The sequence below is a fragment of the Ambystoma mexicanum genome, chromosome 3p (assembly GCF_040938575.1).
Source record: "Ambystoma mexicanum isolate Mex_15411 chromosome 3p, UKY_AmexF1_1, whole genome shotgun sequence".
Classification (NCBI taxonomy): Eukaryota; Metazoa; Chordata; class Amphibia; order Caudata; family Ambystomatidae; genus Ambystoma; species Ambystoma mexicanum.
Window position 1 is genome coordinate 395605902 of NC_090925.1, and position 15664 is coordinate 395621565.

General features: G+C 48.9%; 1 protein-coding gene across 1 annotated transcript in view; it reads right to left on the minus strand.

Moving 5' to 3' along the window:
• RAB22A (RAB22A, member RAS oncogene family) overlaps positions 1–15664 on the minus strand; it is a 711558-nt gene that overhangs the window by 39906 nt on the left and 655988 nt on the right. The window lies entirely within an intron of this gene.

The window sequence follows — 15664 nt, forward strand, 5'->3', positions numbered from 1 at the left end:
CCCGGACGGCGCACCGCTGGAACTGGACCGTGTACACAGAACGATCCCAAGAAAACCCTCCAACTCCCCGCCAGATGTCCTGGCTAGAATCCACTTCTACAAAGTGAAGGAGGAGATAATGAGAGAAGCCAGGTCGATGCAGCAAATATACTTCAGAGGTACGACTGTCCAGCTTTACCAGGATCTTGTAAACTCCACTCTTCAGAAGCTGAAATCTCTAAAGGTGCTGACAGAATGGCTGCGAGGCAAAAGCATCTCATACCAGTGGGGATTCCCAACATCGGTGAAATTCTCCTGGGAGGAACCCAGCGTCAGATTCGATCGCTGAAGGAGGCCGAGAAGTTTATGGGAGCTGGCAGGGGTGGCAGATTCTCAGGGCCGGAAGATGGCTCCCAGCGGGCCCCTGAGAACCCATCGGGGACGTCTTGGGCCAGAGCCAGCAGAAGACGCAGGATCCGGGGTCCCCCTCGGTGGACCCCCAAACCGGACTGACCATCACAAGGGACACATGTAGCCTTGGTGTTGGAGCCTCCCTCTGTTGTGGATCTCAAAGTCCCCCCCTCGGGCTTATGCCCCCTTTTGTCAGGAGTTTAGGGGGGTCTTCTGCCCCGAAAGGGAGGGGGGGATCAAGGGAGGGGGAATTTGAGAGGTCGGTAAAGGCTTATGCAGACCTTTTTGGTGTCTCATGCTAATCGCAGCTCTATCCGCCGCTGTTACAGAGATGTTTCCCCTCCTGTTTATCTTACACTGGGCCCGGTTGGCCTCAATTGCTTGGTGCCGGAGCATCGCCAGTTGCCCCGTTGGGCGAGTCACTGTTAGTGCTACCTATAGGCACGATAGGGTTAGGGGGGCGGTGGGAGGGGGGGAAAATGTGGGGTAAATTGGAGAGGGTGGGTGAGAGTTCTCCCCGCCTCTCTTCTTCAGTTACTAAAATCACCATTCCAACACTGAAGACTTCTCCAGACACACTTGGTCGGAGCTTCTCCACGAACTTAAGACTAACTCTTTCAAACAGAACAGTTCCTGTGGCGGATCACACTATTGAACTCAATGGTTACGATTGACGAAAGCGTAATCAAGATCCTGACGTGGAATGTCCAGGGCTTGAACTACCCAGGAAAGCGCAGATCCATTGAGCACATATTGGGGGTACTGGGGGGGGATGTGGTCCTATTCCAGGAGACCCACCTGTTGTTGGCAGATGAAAAGCGCATTAAGTTTAAGAGGTACAAAAAGGGGTTCTTCGCCACATCCGGGGAGAAGAAGTGAGGGGTGGCAATTTTACTAAGCGAGAGGGTTCCCCTGACAAACAGAACAGCCAAAAGAGACCCAGAGGGGAGATTCCTAATGGTAAAAGGATTCCTAGTGGAACAACCAGTCACCATAGTCACGGTCTACTGCCCAAACTCTGCGCAGGACAAATTCATTGCTGCCCTAATTCCCAAAATTCTAGCCTTTACGAAGGGGATCCTGATCATGGGTGGGGACTTTAACGCAGTACCGGACCCTCTGGTGGACAAAACTCTCCCCCCATCCAGAGTAGATTACGTCCAAGCCGTCTCCATGGCCCGTCTCCTTAGAGAGACGGAAACTGTTGATGCGTGGAGACTGTATAACAAAGGATTGCGAGATTACACTCACTATTCACGTGCTCACAGGGGCTTCTCGCGAATAGACCTTCTCCTGTTCTCTAGCGCCATCTACCCAAGCCTGGACAAAATTAGCATACACGCTCGGACAATTTTGGACCACCAAAAGATTTTGGGAACTATATGACTCTATCCTTCTGGATGAGAGTATAAAAAGGGAAACCGGTGATTGTCTCTCAAACTACTTCGCGGAAAATACAACTCCCGATACCCCGTTAAACATAATCTGGGACGCCATGAAGGCAGTAGTTAGGGGCAACCTCATTAGCGCAGGGGCTGAACAAATTAGGATCTCGAAAATAGCTGCGGCCAAGCTAGATGGCAAGGTGGTATTGCTGGAAAAGGAGCTTCAATCCCAGAGGTCCCGCACGGCCAAATTACTAGCCTACACTAAACAATTTTACTACAGTCAAGGTAATAAGGCAAACAGAATCCTGGCATACAAACTAAAAAGAGTCCAAAGTAGAAACAACATTCTTAGTCTCTCCAACACTAATGGTAGAATTCTCTACTCTGAGAAAGATAAAATGGAGGAGCTGGTAAACTACCATAAAGCAGTGATGTCCGGCCCACCCACTCGCCAGGAGAACCTTCCCAGCTATTTACCCCCCCACAACCCGCCCATTGCGCCCTCTCTGGCGGCCCTGGAGAGCGCGATCACAGCAGATGAAGTTACAGATGCTATAAAATTACTGAAAAATATATATAACCTACGCCAGCATCTCGACACCACAGCTAACCGCGTTGTTCAACTCCTTCCTGTCCACGGATTCAGTAACCAAAACAATGGGGGAGTTGATAACGGTGCTAATTAAAAAACCAGGGAAGGACCCGAAACAGGCCTCCTCTTATAGGCCCATAACCCTTATGAATAATAATGGTAAAATCGCGCGTGACCAGATGGGATTTATTCCGGGGAGGGGAACACTAGACAACATCAGGCGCACTATAGACCTGATAGAGAGCGCAACCAGGACTGGGGAGGGCCTAGCAGTGCTAGCGTTGGACGCACACAAAGCGTTTGATTTAGTCGACTGGGGGTACATTGATAAGGCTCTGGCGCATTTTGGGTTCGGACCGAGATTCTCAAAATGGGTAATGGCAAACTATCGCAACCCCACCACTCAGCTCTGCGTCAATGGCGCTAGGTCGGAAACCATCAAGATAACCAGAGGCACCAGGCAAGGTTGCCCCCTATTGCCGCTTAACTTTGCCTTGTCCATGGAGCCTTTTGCTGACAGGATCCGGCAAAACCCAGACATTAAAAGGGCTCACAGTGGGGAACCACAAGTACAAAATTGCCCTATATGCGGACGATGTGCTTGTTACAGCAACGGCCCTGAACATATCCCTAGGGCCCCTATGGGAGGAAATTGAGAGATTCGGTCAGGTCTCAGGGTTCAAGGTAAATTTAGATAAATCCTCAGCACCCCCAATCAACCTTACCAACAGGCAAAAAGCAACTTTTAGCCACACCCTTCAGATTCCCTGGGCAGAATCCACAATTGACTACCTTGGGGTGCGGATCCTCAAGGACATCTCCCAATTATACTCCTCTAATTTCCCTCAACTCCTAAATTAATTCCAGCGGGACCTGACCCAGTGGGAATCATTGGAAATCTCCTGGTTCGGACGCATTGCTGCGGTAAAATGAATCTGGTCCCTAGACTATTATACCAGTACGCAGCTCTCCCAGTAAACATCCCAACAAGCAAACTGAAGGCTTTGCAGAGGAATATATAAAAATTTGTTTGGGGTGGGGGGGAAGCCCAGAATAGCGAAAAGGGTAATGCTCCGGAGTAGGGTTGCAGGGGTATTGGGAGTCCCGGGCGTGACTAGATATGCGTACGCAGCTCAACTCTCACATGCATACACATGGTTCCAATCTACTGACCAACCACTGTGGACTCAGCTGGAAGAAGCTCGGAGCCTGGTGCCCCCAGCACAGCTCCCTCACTTGCCCCGGAAAAAAACACACATAAATCAGGGCCCACTCTTAGCAACGTTAGAGACCGTTAGAAACTGGAAAGCAGTAGCGCGAAAATTGGGTTAAGGGGCCCCCAGAGGGCCCCTTAACCCCACCTGGAACAATCCAGACTTCACCCCTGGCAATCCCCCATCTGGATTTGCTGCATGGATTGAGGGAGGCCTTGGAAAAATAGCGGACATGGTGGAGGGAGGCTCCCCCATCACATGTGAGCGATGTAAAGAGAAGTTCGGGGTCGGGGAGAACAAATTGTTCCACTATGCCCAACTCCGGCACTGGGTCTCCCACAGAACGGTCAGGGGTTGCGGGTCCAGAGAACTAACATCGCTGGAGAGTTCACTACTGTCCGCTGCCCCTAAGGGCAGGATCTCATTGCTGTACCGGCTCCTGGACAGATCAAATCCCGAAATGAAAGAAAAGTATATGTTAGACTGGGAGAGGGACCTCGGACGAGAGGTAGATATAGAGGTGTGGGACAAGATTTGGTCCAGACTCCACAAGAGCTCACAATGTGTCGCCAACAGGGAAGGAGGTTATAAAATATTACATTACCCCAGTCCAGCTCAACAAATCCAACCCTGAAATCCCGGCAAACTGTTGGAGGGTGTACATCCAATGGCTCCTTATTCCACCTGGCGTGGTCTTGCCCAACAGCCAAAGCTTACTGGATGGAGGTAACAGACCAAATAAGGGCAATCACGGGGCGTGCAATCCATGGGATCCGGGTATTGTTCTCCTGGGGGAACTTGGGGGACGGGGGGGAAGTCCCGCTATCGGGGCAGATATCACGGCTATGTACGCATCTCCTACTCATAGCAAAAGTAGCAATGGCCAGGCTCTGGAAGCACCCAGATGGCCCCTCCATCCCCCTATGGTGGTCGAAGTGTTGGGAAATAGCTGTGAAAAAGTGAATGCTATACGGACTGGGAATCTGAACTACTTCTTGAACACCTGGGCCCCATTTATGGAATACGCTGAAAGGTTTCCATGCCTCACCAGAAGACCCCCCCCCCCCTAACGCGCTGGCTCCAATAGGGGCCGATTTTGCAATACTGGGCCCTGAGGCGTTTGGAGATTGGCCCCGAGAGTTCCAAATGAACATAACTATTATCTGACAGATGTTGAGTCTGACTTTATGTTTAACTCTCAGAGATTTATCTGTTCAAGTGTGTGGCAACGAAATAGGATGCTTTGGTCAGTGTTCTTTCCATTTTAAATGTTTATTTGGAGAAAAAAAAGAATGGCTCAAATACATGTCGAGGAAGCAGCAGAGCAACGTGCAGCCAGACTTCAGGATGCACGGTTGAGACCACGGCGATTGCATTCTGCAGCTTCAGATCTGCTTTGTTCTCAACAGAATGAACGCGACAGGCTGAGAGTGGCTGAAAGAAGTCAACGAGAAACAGCAGATCAGCCTCAAACACGACTCCGTGCTCAGCAATCACGCAATTACAATAGCCTTGCATTCCGGTACAACCCATCTGATTATAGTTTGAGCCGGCATGTTCTCATCGGCTCCATGACTGAAGTGTGTCCTTATTGCAAGGCTCTGAAATTTAATGGAGAAACAAAAGGAATGTGTTGCGCCGCCGGGAAAATTAAACTGCCTCAACTTGGAGAACCACCACAGCCATTAAAAACTACCCCCAAGCATTGTGAAATTAAACATACTAGAAACGTGCGCTTTCTCTTCCATTTAACCAGACTGAGCCACAGCAACGCGTGGCCGGGGAAATAGGCGGAACCCTTTAAGAATCCAACTGAACAATTCCCTCAATCAGATAAAGTCCATCTGTAAAATGATATGGGGACTTTGTGACCAAAAGTCACCAGTTCAAGTAAGTTTTGAAAAGACTGCAGTGGACAAGTGGGATATGTAGTGTTTAACGAATAAAACACAGAATGACTAATAACAAAACAATAACGCAAAAATATTAAATCATTTTTTAAAATATATATGGGTGAGGTAAGGGGTTAAAACGGGTGGTGAGAGGGTTGGGGCGTGTTTAAAAGCATAGGGAAACGGGGGCTTGGGGAGCACCCCACAATACAATAAAAAGAACTTCAATATTTTTTCATTATATTAGTTTTGTTGTAAAATCATTCTCTGCAATTTAATTCGGTAAAATCACATAGAACCGGCCAGTGGTGGTGCTTCAAAAGTGTGAGAAAATTGAAGTTTCAGTAAAGTTAATCTAAGCACTCAACACAATCCAGCACACTAAAATAGACCTAAGGAAGGATCCTTAATCTAGGTTCACCCCCACCAAAGGTCAGGTCAGGGATAGTAAAAAGCCCAGTGGGGCTGGGAGGCATCTCGGCCTCCTCGTGAACGTTCCAAAATGAACACCATCGAATGCAGCAACAGAAGCCCAGTGACCCACCCATTCTTCGCTTGATGGGCTGTGCCATCCCTCTTCTGCCCTATCCTGGGAGCCAGCAGGCTGTCCCGGCCCCCTCATAAAGGCCCTCCCTTAAGGCTTCAGGGTCTTCCTGTCTAGCCCTGACCTGGGGTTGGCTCAGAGGGCCACCCAGCTCCTCCTTCACAACACTCACTCTGCCCACCAACTTTCACCTTCCTGGGTCAGTGCTCCAGCATGCAGCCAACTACTCTCCAAACTCTATCCTCTCCTGGAGCTTGGATCGCCAATTTCAAGTATTCCTTTGAGTAATGCTCTGGACTACCTTGATGCCTAATCTCTAATTCCTTGTCATTTTCTTTCATTCATGTTCCTGGTCATACATTGCCTACATAGTGTTGTTTCTATTTCTATGTAATTCACCATTTCTATACCTTGACATTGCATATACCTAGCAATGCTTTATAACCAGCACACGTGTGTTTGCACAAATGTAGGACCTAGGTGTGCCTTAAGACAATTTCTGCTGTTTTCTTATGTCTTACTGCACCCTCATTTTGTAATGCATTTGTGCGCTTTCTGGAAATTTAGAACTTGGGTGTGACTTTACATCTCTGCACCCCCATTCTGTACTGCAATAGTATGCTTTCTAGAAATTTCGATTTTTGATGTGCCTTACAGCCATGTGCCTTACATCTTTTTTGGTTGCTACGCCGCCCGGTGAGTTTGTGGAGTGCAATCTCTCCTTCTATACTCCATCTTCACCTCTCCATCTCCCCCCATCTATTCTAACTACTATGCTATCACCTATCCTCCCTCTCTCATGATGTCTGGAAGAAAAAAGTTTTAAAAAAAAGACCTGACCACTAACCCTGGCCTACCCATTGCAGACACCTACATCAGCACAACCTCCACACAGATGGTTACTGATATCCTTGCGCCGAGAAACACTTGTGTACAGGCACTTTATAAATGCCACATCATATCCTCTTTTCTGTCCCCTCTGGAGACCTATGGACTCCTCGTCTGATCTCCACTTGCTCTCCTTTCTCATCCTCACCCATTAATGGTGACACTACATGGGAAGTACTCTTGGCGGGCTTATCATCCTGGTGTATCAATGTCTATCGCAATGGCACCATCATGGCTCAGTGTCCTCAATCCAATCTCCTCCTCCTCCTCCTCCTCCTCTTTGACCAGGGCCTGCCGTCCCTCATCAACTTCTTTCCTACACCTGCTACTCTCCTTCCTCTCTCTCTGTTTTCCCTCCTCCTCCGATAGGTGTACCACGCCCCTGCACCCCTCCTCGGAAAACCTTTAAAAAGGCAGAGACCTGCTTCATCTAGCTATACATAATGCTCGCTCTGCTATCATACACTTTGCTGACATCTGCATCCGTCTCGAAGGCCTTGACCTCGATGTCCTCGTTCTTACCGAGACGTGGTTCAATGACAGCTCAGTCACTGCTTTTGAGTCCCTTCTCCCTGATGGCTACATGATTATCTCTAGGCCTCACCCCAACCGTGCTGGCGGTGGGGTTGCCTTGATCTTCCCCGAGTGGGTCCCTTCTTACCTTGTACCCACCCAGCCCTACTCCTCCTTTGAGAGCCTGGTCTGAAATTGGGCTTCTCTTACTTCCTCCCTGACCATTGCCTCTATCTACAGGCCGCCTGGTTCCATCTCCCTGTTCCTCTCAGAATGGTCTGATGCTGAAGTTTTGCTCTCTGCCCAGCTCTCCTGGTCAGACATTCCCTCCTCTCCTCCCACCTGGATCCTCTAAGCACTCTGACCGCACATCCCCCAGCACTACCAAGCTCGTTCGCGGAAATCCACCTGATGAAACGTGCGTCAGTTGCTGCCTTCGCTTCCACCTTTTCCTCCCACTGCAGACTACCTCCGACTCTGCTCTCAGCAACCTCCATTTCGCCATCACCAACACTCTCGACATTCTGGCCCCAGTTCTGAGCATCCGCCTGAAACATGCCACCAAGCCTAACACTTGGTACGTTTCTGATCTAGCACCCCTGAAACACAAGCGCAGAGCTGCTGAATGGAAGTTGCAGACCTCAAGCTCATCATCTGACAAACTGGCCTGTCGCCTTCTCCAAAGGCAATATAGTCTCTCCATTCGCTCCAAGAAGAGGGCCCACATCCAAGCTTATGTCTCTAGGGCATCCAACAACATGGCTGAACTCTTTAAAATCTGTAAGGAACTAGCCAATCCATCTGCAGTCTCCACCTCACCCCTTTCCCTCATAGGCTCTCTGCACTGGCCACCCACTTCACTGTAAAAACTCAGGACATCCTGAGTACTCTTTCTTCCTCCCATCCCCATGCCACCTATGGCCCCTCATCCTCTTCTCTCACATTGGACGAGGTCACTAGAGTTGTCCACTGTATAAAGGTCTCCTCCAAACAGGTCACCCCTTGTTTTTCCAGAACTATTAAGGACATCTGCTCCCTTGCCCTAGCACTTGCTCATTTATGCAATCATTCTCTTGCTACTGGGTCTTTCCTATCTTCCCTCAAGGACTCCTTGTGCACCCTCTCCTGAAAAAGCCTTCCGCCGACCCCTCGTGTCCGGCTACCTACCACCCAATCTCTATCACTCCCTTGCTTGGGACACTGCTGGAGAAGTTGGTCTTACCCCAACTAACACAGCATACAGAGCTCATTGGTTGCCTACACAACCATCAATCTGGATTCCGAGCATCCAGAGGCACAGAAACTGCTCTCCTGAACACCCGTGAACAACTGCTCACATCTCTTTATCCCAACTCACCTGCGGTTCTCATTCTACTCTATCTCTCCTCTGCTTTCGATATGGTCAACCACTCCATCCTCATAAAACGGCTCATGCTATCTCGGAGCAGAAACTGGACTGGCTGACCTCCTTACTCACTGACCACCCCACCCAGGTTATCCTGGGTTCTTTATCCTCTCCCAACTTTATGGCGTTGCCCAGGGATCTAACCTTTCACCCTGGCTCTTTAACATCCATCTCGCCCCGCTTGCTCGCCTTATCTCCACTTTCTCCCCACACTACCAGTGTGTAGCACACAACACCCAACTCTACTTCAAACTTCCCTCTGAACTTCTTCCTACTTCCTCTACAATTTCTGACTGCCTATCTGCTATCCAGTCCTGTTGTGCCTTCAATGATCTCGGTCTCAATGCCATCAAGACCGAGATCCTTCCTATTGGGACTCCTGCTCCTTCTTTCCTCTCCACTCTGGCCACCCTCTATGGGCTCTCCACCCTCTCTATCTGAAGCCAGAAATCTTAGACGCCTCTCTCTCTTTCCTCCCTCATATCCTGGACCTTGCCAAGGCGGCCCATTTCCAACACCACCTCCTGAGAGGTATCCTCCCTTCCCTCACTTTTCCACAGAAGCTTAATGTCGCTAGAGCTCTGGTACTCTTTAGGCTAGACTACTGCAACACATCTTCAATCTAACCTCTTCCTCTCTCTGCCCCTTGCAGTTAATCCAGAACAGAGCTGCAAGCCTTATCCTTGGCTTCAAGCCCAGGGACTATCTCTCCAGCCTTAAAATCTCCCCATTGGCTCCCGGTTGTTGCAAGGAACAAATTCAAATCCCTCTGCATAATCCATAGGGTCATAAGGCTGTCTGGGGTCGGGGCCACGCTATCTACAACTTGCTCTCACCAAATACTCTCCCTCCAGATCTCTCCGATCTTCCGGCTTCAACTCTCTGCATGTCAAGCACTTCTCTAAGCAGCGAGCGGGTGGCCAATCTCTTTCCTCGGCTGGCTCCCTCCTCTGGAACAGCCTCCCCCTTCCCCTCCATCTTGAGCCAGATCTCTTCAAATTTCACAAGTTCCTCAAGACTTTCCTCTTCTCCTCCTCCTTCCCCCTCTCCCTCCTGTGATAAACCCCAAAGTCACGGAGATCGGTGGCCTGGGCCCTTATGTGTCCTTCTGGGTCCTGGCCTATCCAATCGCTTTCATCCTCCGCCCTCCCCGTGCACTTGCGTTTGGGCACCAACGGGCCTGTGCTGTCCCACAGGCCTGCACTTATTGTATTGGTAGGTGGCCACCCTTTACCAAGTGGTCTTTGCCAGGCACTTACTTGTTGCCCTGCAAATGACTCTCTGGCACGCCCCCCTAATCCCCCCTCTGTGGAACCTCTAGCACTTACCCCCCCTCCCTTGTCCTTTCTCTCTCCCTGCACTTTCATGTTCCGAAAGTTCACAAGGCATAGTAGGACCGCCTCCGTCTTTGCTCATCATTGTTATTTTAATTGCCTTTTGTCTCCTTCTCCTTTGCCCTGTGGTCACTTTGAAACCCAATTTCTTGATGTATAAGTGCCTTATGAATGCACAGTAAAATAAATAAAATTAGGGGAGGAACTTTATACCCAGGCCACCCTATGGGAGACAGGAGGAGAAAGCAACATGCATGTGGACTTGCCCCCGCTGGCTCATGGTGTTCGGGTTTCCAGACTTCACTGTAGGCTCTTTGTTCTGTTCTTTTACCTACCATTAGGGTGGTCTAGACAGTAGGATACTTTGTTTCCTGCAAGTTCATTTTGTCGACCACAGTCCACAGGAATTCGTTCTGGGCAGCTTCCAGCTGAAGGCACAAAAAAAAGACAAAAGAAAGTATCTGCGGGAGAGACGGCCTCAGGACACCTCAGGAACATGAAGACAAAATCCAACCAAGGTCACCACGGCCAGGCAGCGACAGGCAATCGTACAGTGGTAAACACAGGATCATCCCCAGCACAGCTTCCCTTGGCGTGAGATGGCTAAAAATACAGAAGCAGGTGAGTTGTGGCATAGCTGGAGATCTGCAAAGTTCCAACCGTCTGCTCCGGAACAGTGAAGGCTGCAGCAAAGTAGCCCAAGAGAGAGAAAGTCTGTCCACTGGTCTACCAACACTTCTGAAGGCTCAGCTGGCACAGATCCTCAAGTAGGGGTTGTTCCCACCAATCCTGGGGTCAAAGCATCAAAGGCCTTCTTGAGTTAAGGCAGAGGAGCAGGGCTTCACCGGGCCAATCACTGGAGTTGATGCTGGTTCAGTGCAGGAGACATCAGTCTGCTCTTCTTTGTAGAAGTCTTCACTACAACAACGCTCTGCAGAACAATTGCAGGAGTCCTTTCATCTAAGATGCCGGCCGAGAGCAAGCCCAAGCTCCACAATGGTAAGGATCTGTACCATTCAAAAAGCCAGGGTTTGTCCATTCAGGGATATCCACTGGCCAACACACATCTGCCCAATGTGAAGGCATCATGAAGCAGACACACAGAGTTCAAGTTTTCTCTTTGTACTTTATTATATCGCAATAGGGATGGAAAAAGGCCTAACTTGCCCTAAACTAATGCAGCATTTCCCTACCTAAAGGAAACTAAGAATAGTCTATGTCAGTATGTCCAAAGTAAAAGTCTGTCTTTGTCAAAACCTATACTTGCCCTCACTTCTATTTGTATGCAATGTGTAGGGATGTCGGCTTCAAAATCGTAAGTGTTCAAACAAAAGTTCCACATTGTTTCCAGCTCTGTGTTGGAAAGGATCTCCCTTCCCCAAGGCTCCAGAATAGTTCACAAAACCCAAAGGGGTCTCCCCTCCGCAAGGCTTCAAGTCTTTCAACAATTCCAAAGAGTTCAAAGTTCAAATCCTCAGTTCCCTTTCACACTGGGTTTCCTTCAGGATTCACCCACAATCTCTGTTGCAGGTATGACAATTGGCTTTCCATTGGTGGGTGTCCTCGGTCTAGGCACAGTTGTTGGACCACATGGTCCACCCATTACAGGTCACGCAACCGATGCACCCAACTGGTTTCTCCTTCACTTGCACGTCGCCACTGTTTTAGCTTCACACTGGGATTTAGATCAGGCTCATTTTACATCCTCTTGATGCTTTAGTTTTTACTTAATGGCCATTATGCAAATGGTACACTTCCCATTCTCTTGTGGCTCTTGCCAATACAAGCTTCTCTCAAAGTTCACAGTTCCTGAATATTCATAAGGCTTCACACAAAACTGCTTTCATTTCAATCAGGATTCAAAATGATTACTTTATTTCAATTTGGTATTTAAAAAGTGCTTATTTTTACATGAAATGTCATTGCACCCTTACTTTGCTTCAGCTGATGGGGATATGGCTTTTCCCACCTTAATCTGGTTGCTTTCCCAGACAGGTTAAGGCTTTTCCATGTTCTGCTATTTCTTTAAACAAGCCACCTCCAATATGTCCCAGTGTCTTTCTCCCATCTCACGGGACTCACCGGTCTCCTCAGGCACCTTTGGTTTCTCTTGCGGTTAACTGTAGCACCTGCTACAGTGAAGTCTGCTTTGATTCCTTCGGCTCCCTCTGGCTTCCGCGGTCGCCACTTCGCCCAGCATATCGAATAAGAGCTCTGGTAAGCCTTGTCTGGCTTGCCCGCACCTGCAAACGCCCCAGAGCTTCTTTGCTCTCGCCATCCCTGCAGCCTGCTGCTTTCTTGCCGACGCTCTCGTCAGCGAGCCTCCTTGCCCCACCTCACCGGCACTCGCTCTTCTCTCTGCACGGCTTCCCAGGGAGATTGGGTCTGTTAGCGTCCACAGTCATGGCTGACACTGTTCTCTCTCCTTCCCAGAATGCGATATTTAAACATCCTGCCGCAATGATTGGTTCTTTGACAGCTAGACCGCACAATGTGGGTTTTAGAGTTTTTTGGCTCTATTGCTTCTTCCTCATGAATGTCGATGGTAATAAGGTTCTGACCTACAACAGCCCACAAAGGCATGGGGAACTGAGGTGACATTTTGAGAGGAAAAAGGGGGATACCATGTCTCATCTAAGGGTACCTCATCTCTTCCAAAGTCTCCTCCATCCAGGTGATCCTCCCTCGCATATCCACCCCCAGGGTCAGGATCCGATAGCGACAGACTTTCCCTGGCGACCTGGGAGGGTGGGGAGGGAAGGCTATATTGGGGGAGGGAGTGAGGACGCCCATAGATTTCTCACACCAGAGAAACGGTCAGGCACCAGAGGTTGTGTATTGGGACTAGACAATTAAAGCCTCTTCCTCTGGCTCACGCTCAAAGCCACTTTTCACACAGAAGTCACAGCTTTCCCCGGAAAAGGGTTTTTCATATAAGGCATTGCCTGACCTGAGAAGGCAGGAATAATGCCCAAGAACAATGTGGCCGAAGAACAAGCAGAAAATCCTGGGGCACAGCCACTCTAGGGTGCTAGCCAGCTTCAGAAGCCATTTGCAGTAATTACAAAAGTGCATGAGAGAAACATCACAAAAAAGCTAAAAATATCACAGCAGCCACCAGCTTGTTTTAGGCACATTGTCAAAGTAACCAACAAGGCATTATATAAAAAGTTAGAAAGATAAACACTATCCTAACTGCACTTCACTGTAAGTTGTTTTGTGCAATTGTAATAATACAAGAATTCATAAGTAGTCTCTCAGTAAAGAGTCTTAGGGACTAGTCAGTTTCCCCATAGGAAGGAGCAAAACAGCCAACGGAAGTAATGAAGGCTTTGCTGACCTCCAAAATGTCAAGGCAGGGTTCAAAACAAGCAAGAATAATGAGGATCCCATAGAAATGTGTGGGGGGAAGCTAAAATTAAATCTTTCCTAACAACTGCTCTAAGCAAGAGAATAGTGCTGAACCGAATTCTAGAAATAGCAATTCAATATTCTGCAAGAGGTGGCAAGAGTGCTTCAATGGAAATCCTGACTTGGCAGTTTACGTTAGGAAGCAAAATAGAATTTTCATTTTGGTACTTTTAAGAAGAGGAAAAGTGGAGAAGGGAAAGAGACAGTGAAATGTGAAAGGGAGCAGTCAGAGGGAGATGGGTTAAAAGGAAGCGACAAATGAATTGAGAAAGGACAATAACATAAGATTAAGGAACTTGCCATCATTTTGGGTTAGCAGGGTATGGATGTCACCCAGAGAATAGGTACAAATGGGACTTCATGACTTTGACCACACCTATATCCCACCTCCACTCCCCCGAATGATGCCAGGGGCTGCTAGTGGAGGAAAATAGTAAGAAGAGGTGGTGAAAAAGTCCAAAAGCCATCTGTTTAAAAGGAAGGTGTGACAAATTTTGAGATGTCATCACGTCTCCAGAGGGGAGCCCCTTCCCATGAGACCAGGGAGGTGATGCTGCTACCTGATAGCCCCCCTGGGGGTGGTACTCAGTGGGAGGTTCTCATGTGGAAAGACCCCACCACCCTCTGGGGGTTTTGGGGGGGGGAATCAGGGAGGACATCTCTGGAGAATGCAGTACAACATCCCTCAACCTCCACCCACTTCCTTTACCTCCCACATAGTCCATGAAGCCCACCATCCCACACTTCCATTCCACGCACTTCCATGTATATATGTGAGACTGAATAACCTATAGTTACTGAGATGAGGAAGAGTAGGGATGACTTTGTATAGATCTCCTTGACAGGCACTGAGATGAGAAGTAGGTGCAGAACAATGAGGAGTCCTTAAGAATGAGCATTCTAGCCGTCATCGCTCATTCAACATAAAGAGAGAGGAAGGACTTACCTTTTTGTCATACCCTCCCAGGAGGATCCTTGAGTCTGGAGAATGTTGCATGTGGAAGAGAGGCTGCTGCGGTCGTATGCAAAGGAGCCGAGGAATCCCTATCCGGTCCACCGTACCTTGGCCGACCAAGGAACTGGGAGAACGGAGGCCCGGGTGGAAGCAGAGACCGGACCGTGCGGTTGTGGCAAGACACGCAACCTGCCCATCGAGAAACGCTGCAGAGCGGCTGCAGATGCCGCGGAAGCAGCACAAGAACACGAGAAGCCGAACAAAACGTCTGAGAAGCATGCAACCTAAGAACCATCAGAGTCCCAGAAGGTACATGGGCTGTTTAGACAGAGAAAAGGGACAAGAGAAGCCTCAAACCCAGGGTCTGGGACACAGATGTACCCAAGGGGAATATCTTAAGCAATTGGCCATATGATAGTAACTGGCAGGAGAGTGAACCAGGTAACGGGAACAAAATACAGAGGAGAAAACCAGGTCGGGACCTGCAAATTGAGGAGGAGATCCTCACTAGCCATTTTCTTTGTGGCAGTACCTTACAGGCGAGTGAACCAGGTCTGCCCAGACAAAACCCCAAAGAAGCCCAGGTATGGGACTCACACCAACATGTTTAAATACAAGAAAGGCCAGTAAAAGGGAGACATTCCTCCTTGCATTGTGAACTGTGATACAAAGCCCAAGAAAAGCGAGAAGGGTGACATTCCGCCTGGCATTGTGGACTGTTATAAAAAGCCTGAGAAAGGCAAGGGATACATTCCTCCCAACATTGTGAACTGTAAAGGTAAAGCCAAGAAAGACAAAGGGAAGGGGGGTAATTCGACCCTGCTGTTGTTAACTGTGAGACTAAAGCCAAGAGGGGCCAGGGGAAGGAAGTCGTTCCCCAGGCATTGTGAAAGCAAGAACCAAGTGTAAAGAGTCCAGGGAAAGTGAGTCACTACCCTTGGTGAGAGTTTTGCAAACAGAATTGTGCCAACTAGTTCAGGAGGATGGAGTCATTCTCCTGGACCAGGAACATGGTTATAGACTTCACTATGCAATGCTGCAAGAGTGTTAATTGGGGGATATCATGTTTCAGTGGCATCCATCATGGTAAGATGAAATGGTGGGAGTCGAAGAGGTCAGCAACAAGGAAGTTGTTAGA